At 39.1% G+C, this 15,676-nt stretch overlaps 1 protein-coding gene across 5 annotated transcripts in view; it reads left to right on the top strand.

The window, feature by feature from the left end:
- The first annotated feature begins 1,119 nt into the window (after positions 1-1,119).
- LRFN2 (leucine rich repeat and fibronectin type III domain containing 2) overlaps positions 1,120-15,676 on the top strand; it is a 325,117-nt gene continuing 310,560 nt past the window's right edge. The window contains exons 1-2 of one of the 5 annotated variants that reach the window (XM_060692447.2): positions 1,120-1,879; positions 2,311-2,441. The gene's annotated coding sequence lies outside the window, so the exon portion shown is untranslated. Of the gene's footprint in view, positions 1,880-2,134; positions 2,442-15,676 lie in introns of those variants that run through there. The other 4 variants (XM_034428008.3, XM_060692446.2, XM_087883103.1 and 1 more) reach the window with 4 other exon arrangements.

Genomic DNA, 15,676 nt, shown 5'->3' with positions numbered 1-15,676 from the left:
TAGAAAAGATCCCCTTTCTGGGACTCACAAAATGATACTCTTTACCAACCCACAACATGCTTCTCCTGACAGATCCGATGGGATGGGTAAAAAGGTGGTCCCACAAATAACCTAACTGCATGTCATGAAGGACTATATTGGTGAGTATCAGCACATTGAACTGCACTTAGTAGCCTACTGGGAGCCAGTGCAGCTTGTGGAGGTCTCCAATGATGCACCAAAGTATGCCTATTGTTGATTGTTCATGCCTCCTATGCCAGCTGCAACTTCTGGGTGCTCTTCAAGAGCAGCCCCATATCAAACACTTTGCAGTCATCATTAACTCCCTTCCTCACCACAGAATATTTTTAATTTGTATTCCTTTAATGTTGACCTTAGCCCTTCATTACCAAAAGAATTCAAGATCCCCTCTGACGGCTCCTAGTGTAGTTATTAAAATATCCCCTAGCTCAAACCTAAGAGCTCTTCTTTGTTTTTTTCTTTTAAAACATTCATTATTTATAATAATATTTTTTTGCATTTTTTCCAAGTGTTCATGAAAATGATGTTCCTGTTTAGTGTCTACAATAGGCTTCTCTCTCTCTCTCTCTTCCTCCCCCCCTTACAATAAAGGGACAAGCTTCCTGCCGATGCTTCTCCCTACTCCATCTGGAGCCTCCTAGTCTGCCTGGCAGACTCTCTTTTTACAGCAGAGAGTCTTCTCTTCTTTTGAGCACTGAGATTTAGAGAAAACTGGCAGACTGCTGCCTTTGGAGTCGCAGAGTTTGGGGGATGTGGATCAGCTGTACCAACCCGTTTCCTTCTTCCCGACTTCTCCACTCCCATCCTTGGCATTTCTTTCTTTCTTTCTTTCTTTCTTTCTTTCTTTCTTTCTTTCTTTCTTTCTTTCTTTCTTTCTTTCTTTCTTCCTTCCTTCCTTCTTTCTTTCTTTTTCTTTCTTCTCTCTCTCTTCCTGCCTCCCTCTCTGTCTCTCTCCCCCATCTCTCCCCCTCTCTCTTATCAATCCATCCATCCATCCATCCATCCATCCGCCCATCCCTACATGGATGTGTTTTTGCTGCACAGATCCTCTTTCTGTGCCACAGCCTCAGGAGACGTGAGAGCAGAATAGCTCGAGCTGCTTGCGAGGGTGGATTCTCTCCACCCCCCCTCCATCGCTCTCTCCATTCCTCCTCCCATTTCCACACAGCTTGTTTTACAAGCCGGGGAGGCTCTGCCATCTAGAGCACTTTATGAGATCATTTCAATCTGCCGCGTTTTCCCCCTCCCCGCCTTCTGCTTTTTCTCCCCCATACTTCTCTGTGTGCATGCGTTTATGTGTGCATGTGTGCATGTGTGGGAGGGTAATCCTTCCCCCTTTTCCTCTTACATACATACGTACATCTACACTAAAGCAAGGTTCCTGCTAACATGAACTTGAAGACTTGCTCTACCCACATGCTTGTGATACCTCGGGATGTCATGGGATCCAGCTGCTTGAAAAGCCTGCAGGCTGCTGCGCTCAGTCATTCAAAATAAGTCTTTTGGAAACAACAACAGAAAACAAGTTTATTCACTTTCTTTCTTGCACGCTCACACACACAGACACTGGTCTTCTATTCTCCCTTTTTTTTTTTTTTTAATCCTCCTTTTTCTGTGCTGTGGATATTTCTGAGTAAGGAGTCTCAAGGATTCTGTTGTTTGGACTACGCTGAATCAAATTCCATCTGCCCAGGTTTCTTCATTTTTGCATCACTAGATTGACTAAGGATTTTTTAAAAAGATCATTTTTATGTCTTTGCCTGAAGCAGGAGGGAAAGGATGAATGGCATAGCAAGAAGAACTAAATTTCTTCCAGAAATTGACTTACCAAACCAAGGATAAATGTGATTTCTCAAAGGTAAGAGGAGTTTGTTATGAAACTATCGGTATTTATAAAATGTAAATTGTTTTTCTAATATCAGAGACAGCTTTTGAGATGGATTGGAAAAACACTGGGGGGAAGGTGTAACTTTATTTCTTCGGAATTCAAAATCTTAATAACAGACATTATGGTGAGGGAGGAGAATTGTTTTCCGTTCCCTTTTTGGGTGAAAAGGGGGCTGGGACATATCGTGCTTTGCTGGTCAAGCTTATGATCGAAACAGAAAATGTTATTGGAGTGAATTAGAAATTAATAAGAATTGGAAAGAGGGAACTAGGAAGATTGGTCCTACTCTGTTAAAAGAGGAATTGTTGGGAAAGAAAAGGAGGGGAAATTTGAGAAAGCCATCCAGGGATGGATCTGACAGGGAAGGAAAATCCTGCAAACCTAAGAACTTTGCTATGCAGATAAACTCCGCTGTGTATGGAAACGTATACTTCAAGGACGGAGGATCTTGGGAAATGTCATATAGATAAATGGAAGTTGAAGCTACATGACAGCTGACAATGAGAGTCAAAAAGGGAACAACGCAGGTCAGGTGAGTGGGTTCCCTTCTTGTCCTCCTACATTGGCACGACCTTAAACTCCTATAAAATGAGACATTCCCTATGGGATCTATTTCCTAGAACTGCCAAAGGAGATGAAGAGCCTCACAGAACATATCATGATCATCTCAGTCCAGCATCATCTGATGTTTGTAGTTCCTCAAAAGAAATGGGTAGCAAAGGGAGTGGAGGTTAGAGATAATATGACAAATTGAAATGGGAAGACTCATTTTTTTGGCAGGGTAGGCCTGCCCCACCTCTGCCCTCCATTCACTCAGAAATTGGTGTTATAGAATCAAAATAAAGGTATGATATAATGGTTGGAACTCTTGGGATGGAGATGCATTTATGATTTCTGCAAAGCTTTTGAACGTGTGAAAAGGTGCAGCTACTTTCCTGTCTGAATTCCTAAACCAATACAAAATGAAAATGTTTTTTTTTTTTTTTTGATCAGACAAATCAATTTTGTAGAAAAATTGAACTATGAGATAATTTTCAGTTTCTGGAAATGCTAAAAGAAGTGTAATTCCATATCCAGAAATAGGACTGTGTGTTTATGAGCAACTTTTTTTCTACTGTCATAGACAGAAAGCAAGCCAGAATATTACAGCAGGAATAGCTTTGCTAAAATGTACTGTATGTCCAATATGTGCTGTGTTGTATAAGTGCCATACAAAAGTCCAAGAGTTGGCCCTACATGCCATTTGCTCCCACCTCAGGGATATTATGGAGCATCTCTGGTACCTCTGATTTCATTGGACAGCAAATGTTGATTTTGCCATGGAAATGGCAATGTTTGTACGAATCCTTGTTGTGAAGATGATCTGAGGAAGTGATAAACTGCCAGAAAGTGGGATATAGCTTTTATTGTTTTCTTTTTCTTCTTACTTTTCTTGTTCCCTGTACATTTTGTGTAATGATGAAGATAGCTCTTTTTAACCCAGACATCCTAGGTATCCATTGAAAGCTTCAGAGCACTTGGTAGAACCCAACACAAAAATCTGCAGCATTTTTATCTTGAGACAGTGGGTAAATGCAACGTTGAACATCCGTCACTTGTCTCTCCACCCCCTGCTTTCTTTATTATTATTTTTTTGCTGGTTGTCTTCTTGATGATGAAAACTGAAAAAAAAACATGCTTAATATTTTGTCACTTTTTGAGTTGGCCTAATGATCTTATTGCCTTACTGTGGAATTTATAACAAGTTATGACTATTTGTGTATGGATGCATCACTCTTTATGATGTTTGAACCATCTTGTGAAAACAGAGAGCAAAGCAAAGACAGATGCTGGCCTCCTGAAAATTAATAATATAACAGAAAGGTCATTGTGGTTTTAAAAAAAATAATAAATCACACGCATGTGCAAACATACAGAAGCATACACTTCCATTGGGCAAGCATTTGTTGCTGTCTGAGCTGGCATCTTCCTATTGCTAACTTAATTCTGAGGTTACCTTTCTTTATCTTTATCTTTATCTTTATTTGATTTATATACCGCCCTACTCCCAAAGGATTCAGGGCGGTGAACAACCAAATAATAAAATAATAAATACAAAATTTAAAAAACAGAATAAAACCAAATTAAACAATTTGGCCCAGACAGATTTAAAACACCCCAATCATTTAAAAAACAGATTAAAATTTTCATATTAAAAAAGAAAAAGGGAAAAGAATAAAAAGGTCTTGAGAGCACGGCGGAAGGTGCGCAGGTCCGAGATCCTCCATATCTCCGGGGGGAGCTCATTCCAGATAGTAGGTGCCTCCACAGAGAAGGCTCTCCCCCTAGGGGCCGTCAGTCGACAGCACCCGGAGGAGCTCCTCTCTATGAGAGCGTACCGGCCGGTGGGAGGCTACTGGTGGTAGTAGGCGATCCCGTAGGTAACCAGGTCCTAAGCCATGGAGCACTCTAAAGGTGGTAACCAAAACCTTGAAATGCACCCAGAAGATCACCGGGAGCCAGTGCAGCTCATGCAGGAGAGGTGTTACATGGGAACGCCATGTCGCTCCCATTACCACCCGCGCGGTCGCACTCTGCGCCAGTTGGAGCCTCCGGGTGCTCCTCAAGGGGAGCCCCATGTAGAGACCGTTGCAATAGTCCAGGCGGGAAGTGACGAGGGCATGAGTGACCGTGCGTAAGGAGTCCCGATCCAGAAAGGGACGCAACTGGCGAATCAGGCAAACCGATGAAAAATCCTCCTGGTCACAGCCGTCATATGCTTTTCTAAAGACAGCCGTGAATCCAGGAGGATGCCCAAGTTACAAGGCCTCTCCATGGGGGCCAATGATTCGCCCCCAATATTCAGTGATGGCGCCAACTGACTATATCGGGACTACAGAAACCACAGCCACTCGGTCTTGGATGGGTTGAGCCTGAGCCTATTCCTCCCCATCCAGATCCGCACGGCCTCCAGGCACTGGGACATCACTTCAAGGGCATCGTGGGGTGGTCCAGAGTGAAGATGTACAGCTGAGTTTCATCAGCATACTGGTGGTACTTCACCCCGAAACCACAGACGATCTCGCCCAGCGGCTTTACATAAATGTTGAACAAGAGGGGCAAGAGGACCAACCCTTGTGGCACCCCACATATGAGGGGCCTCGGGGCCTCGGGGTTGACCTCTGCCCCCCTGCCAACACAGACTGCAACCTTCTCATGGCTGTGACAAAGAATGAAATGTTGACACCCAGCTGTGGTTTTAGGTAGATTAATATTGCAGTGCATATGGAGAGCTTATCCACACTAGAGAGAGTAATCACCACTTGTTTCTTGCTCCTTCCCTCAACCTTGCCTGATCTATCACCCCTGTTGCTACGATTTATTAATGCTCAATTGAATTTGAATGTTGAATATAATTGCTGATGTTTCCCTTGGGAAAATAGGAAGGGTTCATTTAGGATTTTTTCCCTCAGAAGTTTCTTTCTCTCTTTCTGTATCACTTGAGCTGACACCTCTGCTGCCTCCTTACTGAGGGCCATCAATCCAGCCACTGATTTTTGAAATGAGGTGTTTATGCCCCATTCTGGAAAGGGAGGAATTTTGCTGAAGTGCCACTTGTTGGAGGCTGGAAATTACAAGCAGACAACCATATTTCAGTCCTGACTGTACAGGTTGTATTTTTCTCTCTCTTTACTTCTAGCCAATAGATTGGACTGAAAAAAAAAAAAAACAGTGGACAGATAGTCTTTAGCACCATTTTTTCACCAGGGAAGGATAGAAGGAGGGATACTATATTTTTTTAAAAAAAGGGTGTGGGGAGGAACCAGACGTTTCTATGCTCTTTTTTCTATATCTATAAAGCTCAGCTTTACCTCAAAGAATGGAAAGGAATTCATGGTAATTATGATGTGCTATCATGGACAAGAGACTTCTGGGTAAAAAAATTAGGTTCAGGCATACTGTGATAGCCCTGGTGCTTTGAGATTTTCAGAGCTGATCTGGGAAATGCTGAATTTGAAAGATTGTAAAGTACAACTTTAATTACCATTAGCAAATGTGACAGCCTCAACTAATTAAACTGAACAAGGAGTTTCCAAACATTCTTTTGTCATCGATGGCTTGTAAATAGATTTATGGTTACAGAACATAATTTAGAAGAAAACTGAAATATGAGCTCCAAATCCAATACACAACTATAAAATTTACCCTAAAATATTTTGGCAAAGTCATTGATTCAAGGGAATCTCTGTGGACAGATGATCAGATATGAAATAAACCAGATAAATACTTATGGGACTGGCTCTCACTGAGAGTATCTATCCATCCTAATAGATTGCATATGACAGCACATTCCAGGCCCCTTCCCTGAAGTCTTCAAATCTAGTGGGACCTCTGAACTGTTTGTTTTCCATGACATCCCCAGCCTTATGAACCTTCCTCTACTCAATGATTCAGCAGACCTTCTAGCCTTTCACAAGGCCATCAAGATCTGCCTTTTAACCCAGGTACTGGGATAGAGTAAGGATGTCTGGAGTTGGTTGTAGGGCATTCCAAGAAGTGACTGATGTGTCTAGTTTTGTGCCTGTTTTGTAGGTTTGTATTTTATTATTGGAGCTTTTATTGTTGTTGTGAGCCACCCATATTCATGTTTTTAGATGGGCAGCGATAAAAATCTTATAATTAAATACAGTAAAGCCTTCATATTTTAAGTGATTTTGTTATTCATCCTGCAGACATGTTTGATTTCAGAAGATTCCATAAGAGTCCATATCAGGTTTACTAGAGTTGGGCAACCCAAAAATCTAAACAAACAAACAAATGAACAAACAGATAGATAAATAATATGGGAGAAGTACTGGCATGTTTGGGAAGATAGAAAATAAAGAAGAATACAGAAGAAACTATTAGTACTGGTATTTGGAGTTGTGGGGGCCCAAACATACTATTCTCTGGCACACTACCAGTATTCTTGAATGAATGATAATGTCATTTTTGGCATACTATTATGAGATGTCCTCCATCTCTGCTCCATGGTGACTTGAAGTGAGGCAGAAAAATTTTGAACTACATTTTTCACAACATGATATCATGTTTGCAGCATAAATCCATGTTATCTTCTTCAAGAAGAGATTGGACTGCCATTTGTCAACAAGGTCTCTTCCAACTCTGTTAATCTGTTAATCTGAATGTTGATATTCATTGAATGAGTTGCTTTAAATACTTAAGGTTAAGAACACATTAAGGTTTTAAAAATTACTAGAGAGCATGAATGTAGTGAAAATGAGTTGACAAACAATGAAAGAGTATTTTGCAATTGTCTAATTTCAGTTTGACCAATGGACTTTTGGTATAATTCCTATTCTTTGGAACTGACTACATGTAGACAATGGCAGAGCATACCGTGTAGTAGAATGTTATTAATGTTTTATTTTTTACTTTATTGTTATTGGGAGAACTAAAGAAATATCTGATTTTACATGATCTGCTGTGATACATATATACATAAACATTACACTATTAGAGGCACAGACATATAAATTTGATAAACAAATTAATAAATAAATACAATACATAGAACATGTACATTAGTAAGAAAGAGTAAGACAATAATGCCATGACATAGAACAAGAACAAAATGTGGGGTCCTTGGTATTTTCTGAGGTTGCTTGTTTTCTTGCAAACATTTCATTACCCTGACTAGCTAACATTATCAGTGCACTGATGATGTTAGCTACTTAGAGTAATAAAACATCTGCAAGAAAAAAAGCAACCTCAGAGATCACCAAGGACCCCTGATGTCAACCCTCAGCTACAAATGTTCTCCTTTATTGACAAGAACAAAATTAAAGGAGCATAGTTAAAACTTGTTATACCAATACGATTCATCCTATCTCTCCATAACTTACTCTCCTTACAAACTGCTCTTGCTTCCATCATGTTACTTCATACATGACCTTTTGGGCATCTGCTAAATTCCAACTCTTTTAGCTTTCTGAAAAACCTTCCGGGAAACATTTTCCCCAGGCCTTGGGATAGAAGGACTCAGAGTGCAAGGATTGTAAGGATTGATGGATTGGAGATTGTGCGTTAGGGGCCTGGTTTTCTAAATTTTCTTGTTTTTGGTTTTATTATTTCTGAGAGCCATTCAGAGCTATGTTTTATGAGATGGGTGGCCGGAAAAGTGAAGGGGACTAAAAAAATGCCCCATGTAAATAAAAAATAAGTATGGACCAAACTTTTTTCTAATATTAATAAACAAGATATAGGGTTGCCAGGTGTCCACTATTTGAGCGGACAGTCTGCTTTTTTCACATTATGTTCACTATTTTTTTTCACAAAATAGTGGACATTTTTTTTATTCAAAAGCTTTATGATGAAATGGTACGTAATCTAAAGCTGTACAGTCTAAGAGAATAAGGATAGGAGAATCACGTTTTGTCTTTTTTTTCATAAGTTAGAATGAGACAAAGATCGAATATCCATTGAACTCGATTCTCCGAAAAAATTAATGATGAGATTAAAATAAAAATATATTATAAAATTATGTACAGTTCACATTTTTAAAATGTATTGTAGCTTGTGTCGACTGACCTAAAATGGCATATTAAAATGTTTGTAAGAAAATATATAATTTAATTGTAAATTTTTTTAAAAATTTTTTACTACTTAACACACACCCCCCCGCTTGTCCGCTATTTTTTGGAAGCAGACCTGGCAACCCTAGATCCAAATGCTCCCATGCATGAAAGACCTCTGGGAACTTAGATTATGAAAGCTTGTTTATATTATCAAACTCTAGTGGCTTATTAAAAAGTATGTCAATTTTCTAATGTCTCTAGTGATAATAATGGGGCATACTGAATATTCATAAGTATAATTGTTATTTGAGAGCATCTAAGGCAGCTTTTTCCAACACGATGCCTTCCAGTTAACAGAAAACTTTAATTCCTATTATTCTCATGAAATATGGTGAGAAAAATTTGAAGTCTCACAAATTAAGGAAACATCAGATTGGGGAAGGAAGGATGCCCTATAGTATGAAATTCCAGCTCCTTCTTATAAGGCCAGCCTAAAAGAAAGCTAATTATTACAAGTTTTGATTATATCATATCAGCAATTTTTTTAAAAAAAATCTAATTGCTGATATGAAAAAGAGCGTTTAAGGATTATCTCAACTGTGAGCTATTTTATTCATTTTATTCTTTGTTTTGGAGTATTTACTTCTTCAGATAAAAATGTATATTCCATCCTCCAAGGGTTTACATACAACATATGATAAGGCATACAATAACAACTACAATTTGAAGAAGAGTTGCATAATAAAGACAGATATTGTTGCAAAAATAGAGCATCAAATAAAATTTATATTCTGAATAGAATAAGTACCTATTTAAACAAGAAGATTGTTCAGCTGTAAAGACTGCCTTGAGCTGAGCTTGTGGTGATGCCAAAGGTTTATTTTGGCAGTATTATGAGGTTGGTTTATCACTTCCAACTTCTGATTTGTTTTTTAGTTTCCAATCTAATCAACAGTCATTCAATTCTAAGGTTCTTACTTAAGTAATATCGAAGATTGATTCTCCTTAGCTTCTGAGATCAACAGAGGCTAGCCAAATGTTGGCAGCTGAATTGAGAACACAGCCTTACAAATCAAGGCATTTCAGTTTAAATCATCAAGAAATCTTTTCTTTCATCCTTTTCAGTTGGGTTTCTACTGAAGAGGAAAAATCTTAAGACTATGGTAATCTGGTATAGGAGTTGATTGTTATTAAAGTAGCATGAACCTACATGAGTTAAGGTTTAAAAATATAAACTACAATATAATGTTTAATAAATAGGTACAGCAACAGGAAATTCATTTGTGGTAGCAAAACCAGTGACATCTAACTGTTGAGCGTTAGCAAAGGACTACCAGACTGTTATAAATTGCATAGATTGGGGGGAGTCTTTATACTGATTAAATCAGTTCATTATTTATGTTGCAGTTTTCTCCAACTCAATGTTGTCCAGATGAATTACAACTGCTAGACTAAGGCTGGCTGAGAAGTTGTAAACTTTAGCCAAGCTTATCCAGGCAATGACCGATTTGGGAATGTGGCAATATTTATATTGTGATTCCAATGATAAGAGTTGGTGGCAGCATTTGCAGGCACTATCCTCATGTCAGATGGGGCACCACCACCTCCACAACAAAATATTGTCTGATTGTCCTTGGAGTAGATGAGTGAACCGCAAGGTTCTTTGCCTAACTTTAGGTGAGCTTCATAGGCTGTAGGCATAATGAGCAGTAGGTCAGATAGAGGGGATCATGGAAGTATGGATAGAATAAAGAAGAATGGAGAATGGCACAACATAAGAGAACAAACCCATCAGGACTAGATTCAGCAGTCCATCTGCATTTAAAAGACACAGGCCACTTTTTTGAAGACAGCAAAGTCCACATTTTGGACAGAGAGGACTGCTGGATTAAAAGAGGGATCAAAGAGACCATCTATGTCAAAGTTGAACAGCCCTCTCTCAACAGAGGGGAAGGGATACTATATCATCTATCTCCAGACTACTACATAGTCCTTTCAACAGTTCCAAGAAGTCTCCACACCCATTTGCACACTCAGGTGACCTTGATGACACAGACAAACTTCCAAGTGGCCTGAAAGACTCGCTAAAAGAATGAAAATGATTAGCTGTCTGCAAGGAGTATAAATCCTTCCATTCCCCACCATCCAGTCCAGTAGTGGGATTCAAATCCTGTCACTACCAGTTCGCTTGTGGGTGTGCGCGCATGGGCGCAATGCTTCTGCGCATACACAGAGCTGTCCGGGTGGGTGGGCGGAATCTCCCACCGCCACTGCTATTGATTTGCCCGATTCGGGGTGAGCCAGTAGCAACCCACCACTGATCCATTCAAAGCTCAAGAAGCTTCTTGGATGAGAAGTGAAACGTCTTCAAAGAAAAAGATGTCAGAAAGTCCAATTGCCTCTTGAAAAAGTACCTTTGGGACAACCATGACCTGGTTGACTGAGAATCTCCATAGTCAATGGAGAATGGTCTAGAAATGTTTAGATATATGAAACAAGAAGTAAAAACAAAACAAAGAGAATGGAAGGGATGGACACAAAAAGTAGAAATGAAAACAGATGTGAAGTTGGCAGCCACATGAATGTTCTATCTTTATGCCAAAGGTGAGCTTTTCAAAAATAAGGCCTGCATGATGCATTTTTGGAACAAAAGCTTTTCTATGCACTATGACATAGATTGTATACGCCTTTTATGATCTTCAGCCAAAATATTTTATTACAATGACTATGAGCTGTACACAGCAGCATTTACTAGTATAAAAGGAATTAAAGGGAAAAAAACTAGACAAATACTATTGACTATGCTGTAATACTGCAAAGCTTTTAACCTAGCCCCAGCTGTCACTTCCTATCCTTCCCTAAATCCAGATTGCAATAAGAGAGTTGTCATTGTTGGGGGGTTTTTTTGCTCATTGTAATAACTTGTATTACCTTCAGCTTGGAAGATTGCCAATGGTCTGCATGACACAAGCAGATATAAACATGTTGCTAAACAGCCTCCAAAGATGCTGCATAGGAAAACATGCTATTTAGAAATTATGGTATTTAATTGCACAGATCTGTTTTCTGTTCTATTCCCCTCTTTTTAACTAGCATTATTTCAGAAGTAAAAGGAGAAGGGGGTGTTTTGATAATAATTTTGCAGGTCTATGGCTAGTCAGGTTGCCATTCTTTGTATGATTTCCTTGATAACAGTAATTTCAAGCTGGAAATGCAACAACTATCATTAGTTCATAAGTATATGTAGATGTGTTACACACATGTATTACATTCACTACCTTTCAAAGTTACATTTTGAAAAAAAGGTAAGAAATAATAAATCAAAGAATTAAAGACAAAAATAAACTAAAGGAAATATGGCAAAGACTAAATATGCATTATATTAACACATTCTCCGTAATCCTTCAAACAGTACATTTCTGTCCTTACAAATTATTCTTGCTTTCTCCACCTGGATGCACCAATGCTTACATTTCTTTTTTGTTATTTGTGCTTCTCATCTCTTTCTCAGGAGTTCAGTCCAAACTTTCTTACTCTTCCCCTTGACCCAATTTTGTTTTCATATTTTTTTCCAATACTTTTTCATTCATAGACTTTATATCTTGATTTATCACAGTTACTTCTTAAGTAACCTATTCTGACTACATTCATCTTACTTCACTATTTCTCATAATATTCCCAGCTTTTAGTTCCATACACCAAATAAAGCAGATGCACACTCCATTACAAATCCATTTTCTCTTATGTTGACAATCATTTGTTACTCGTAACAGATCATATGCTACATATTACTGGACTACTAGGTTTTCTGCATCTGAAAATTTTATCCATACATATTCCCCTTCTTTAGTAAGCATTCTGCCAAGGTATACAAATTCACATACTTGCTCTGTCTCCACACACACACCCACACACACAAACACACACACACACCTGTGAGTTTGTGTGTGTTCTCAAGCAACAACATGGTATCTTCAGCATACAAAAATGTATGTATACCCATAAGCAACATAACTCTGTTGCCCCAATAATCCCTTATATAAATGTGTATATTAAATAAAAAAGCAATATCACACAGCTTTCTTTCTTACTTTCTGCCCAGCATTTCACCATTCCACTTTTTCTCATGCATGTTTTACTTTTATAATACTTTAACTCTCTTAGTGTTATCACCCAACCAAACCTTATCTCCACATCCATTTAACACATTGATTGATTGATTGATTAGATTTAAGTTGATTTAATTTATAAGCCATCTAACTCCAGAAAGAGTTTGGACAGCTGACACTAAAACAAATGGAAAGCAATAAAAAGAAATCTAGATGGCTCAGTGGCTAAGTCACTGAGCTTGTCGATCACAAAGGTCGTCAGTTAGGTGGTTTGAATCCCTAGTACAGGTCTCCTGCGTGAGCAGGGAGTTGGACTAGTTGATCTCCAAGGTCCCTTCCAACTCTGTTACTCTTAAAATCTATTTGTCCGAATAAACATTTGTTGTTAGTCGCAAAGTCGTGTCTGACCCATCGCGACCCCATGGACAACGTTCCTCCAGGCCTTCCTGTCCTCTACCATCCTCTGGAGTCCATTTAAGCTCACACCTACTGCTTCAGTGACTCCATCCAGCACCTCATTCTCTATCGTCCCCTTCTTCTTTTGCCCTCAATCTTTCCCAGCATTAGGCTCTTCTCCAGTGAGTCCTTCCTTCTCATTAGGTGGCCAAAGTATTTCAGTTTCATCTTCAGGATCTGGCCTTCTAAAGAGCAGTCAGGGTTGATCTCCTCTAGGACTGACCGGTTTGATCGCCTTACAGTCCAAGGAACTCATGGGAGTCTTCTCCAGCACCATAGTTCAAAGGCCTCAATTCTTTGGCACTCAGCCTTCCTTATGGAAGGAAGCCATACGTTGCAATTGGGAACACTATAGCCTTGACTATACACACTTTTGTTGGCAGGGTGATGTCTCTGCTTTTTAGTATGCTGTCTAGATTTGCCATAGCTTTCCTCCCCAGGAGCAAGTGTCTTTTAATTTCTTGGTTGTAGTCCCCATGTGTGGTGATCTTGGAGCCCAGGAAAATAAAATCTGTCACTACCTGCATTTCTTTCCCATCTATTTGCCAGGAATTGAGAGGGCCAGATGCCATGATCTAACCCCAGATGCCATGACCTAACATATAATATAAAATACCACAAGCTCATCCTTGGTTGTGGGGTTGGGATCTTATTTGAAAAGACAGGCATATACAACAGACAAAGTATGCTTGATAGATGGTATTGTTTGGTCAATATGGTATTGTTTGATAGATATAGATGATAGATTAGATAGATAGACATATTTCATTAGGGTTCTCTATGGTTAATGCTTTGGTGAGAGATGATGAATAATAGAATGTTCTATAATTAAGTCATTTTTTGCTATTTTTCCCCTCCTAGGACCAGGAATGTTAAAAATGGTTTGACAGAAGATGTGTGGCATTTGATGCCTGCTTGGAAAATACTGCTTAATAAAAACATTTTAACTCTACTATTATATATTCCATACCCATCACTCAATTCTGCGCTTGGGTGTGCATGCGTGTGTCTATGTGTGTGGTGGGGGCTTTGGTGCTTACTGAGTAACAAATAGCATTGACAAAATCTTTAAATTGTGTTTTACTCAACACAAGCTTCAATATCCTAGTACCATTTTTTAAAAAATAAACAAATAAATAGCAAATTTATTGGTCAGAGACATATAATGATGTACCATTATCATGTATCATGTTTATATAAATTGTAAATAAATGATAAAGTGAGAGTGAGAAAGTTAATGTAGGATTTTTTTAAACATATGAATGATCGTTGCTGCCATTCTGAAATACGGCAGATTTTTTAAAAAATGAGGCCCATCTTATATGTATACTTCATATCCATGACAATTCCTACAAAGCCCATGATGAATTTTTGAGAACTTCATTCAGTAGAGTTTAAATGCCGTTCTTGCAAATCAAGCATCTAAAACATGGCAGGTTGAATCTCACAATTTGATCAGCATTCACCGCAGATTCCATCTAATTATATTCAGAAATTCATTATCGATCATCCCTTATAAAAAGGCCTATCTCACAATTACTTATTTAAAAATTATCCAGCACCATTCTCTAATAGAGAGCTATAATGGTTAATGCACCAGTTTAGAATCCAAGAAGCTGTGAGTTCTAGTTCTGCCTTAGCCACAAATCCATGGTGTCTTTGAGCCAGTCATTTTTTCCTCAACCCTAGAAGAAAGCAATGGCAAATCACTTCCAAAAAACCTTGCCAAGAAAACTGCAGACACTAATCCAGAAAGTCATCAGGAGTCAACAATGACTTGGGGAAAGAAACAATCTCCTAACCTCCAGTAATGAATTACTAATGTCATAAATGTCATTCGTTTCTGTGAGGTGTAAAATAAAAAATTATAGTCCTTTCTTGGTTTCCAATACAACTAAAGAAAGCATTTGGGTTTCTGTAAAGGAATTGAGGTTTGAGTCTGAAATACTGGGAAAGCTTTCATTTAGTTCAAGATCTTGGACAATGATAAGGGATCATTTGTTTATTTATTCATTTATTAAAATGATTTGTCACCACATCTCACCACAAGGTGACTTTGGGATTGTGGGAGTTCCGGGATTTACATTGGCTCCTCCTGTTCCAGGCAAGAATAAGCCATTTTGTTAGAAGAAAAAAGAAAGCTGTTCGTTGTGGCCTGCCAGCAGCCAGCAGATTTGGCAGTAGATTCGGACAGTTAGGAGGCGGGGAGGAACATGGGCCAGTGCTGGAGTCTGGGGAAGGCTCTGATGAAGGCTCTGCATTAGAGGCAGAGAGGGGGCCAGAGCTGTATGCCAGTTATCAGCTGCCTTTGGAGTCAGATATCAGTGAGGCATACAAACAGCTGGAATCCGTTCCCAGTGTGTGCATGTGCAGAGTTGCCAGAAAAAGGGAACGGCTAAAGAACAAGGGTCGACTTGGGAGTAAGGCCACAGGTGGATGATGAATGGCCCCTCACAGAGGGAATAAAAGAAGAGCGAAAGGGGAGTGGAGTTTGCAGGAGACAATTTGTTCATTACTGCATTCTTGCCAAGTATTGCAGCATCTGAAAGATATCAGCCCAGCCACTCTCCAAGCCTCATAAAAGTTGGTAATTGCAAACTAACGTGAAAGACTGTTGGAGAGGAAAGATTTTGCTGGAGAGGAAT

This window comes from Pantherophis guttatus, chromosome 1 (assembly GCF_059756535.1).
Source record: "Pantherophis guttatus breed Tessera chromosome 1, ASM5975653v1, whole genome shotgun sequence".
NCBI lineage: Eukaryota > Metazoa > Chordata > Lepidosauria > Squamata > Colubridae > Pantherophis > Pantherophis guttatus.
Note: the sequence above shows the minus strand (reverse complement) of the source record. Positions and strands in the feature narration are given on the sequence as shown.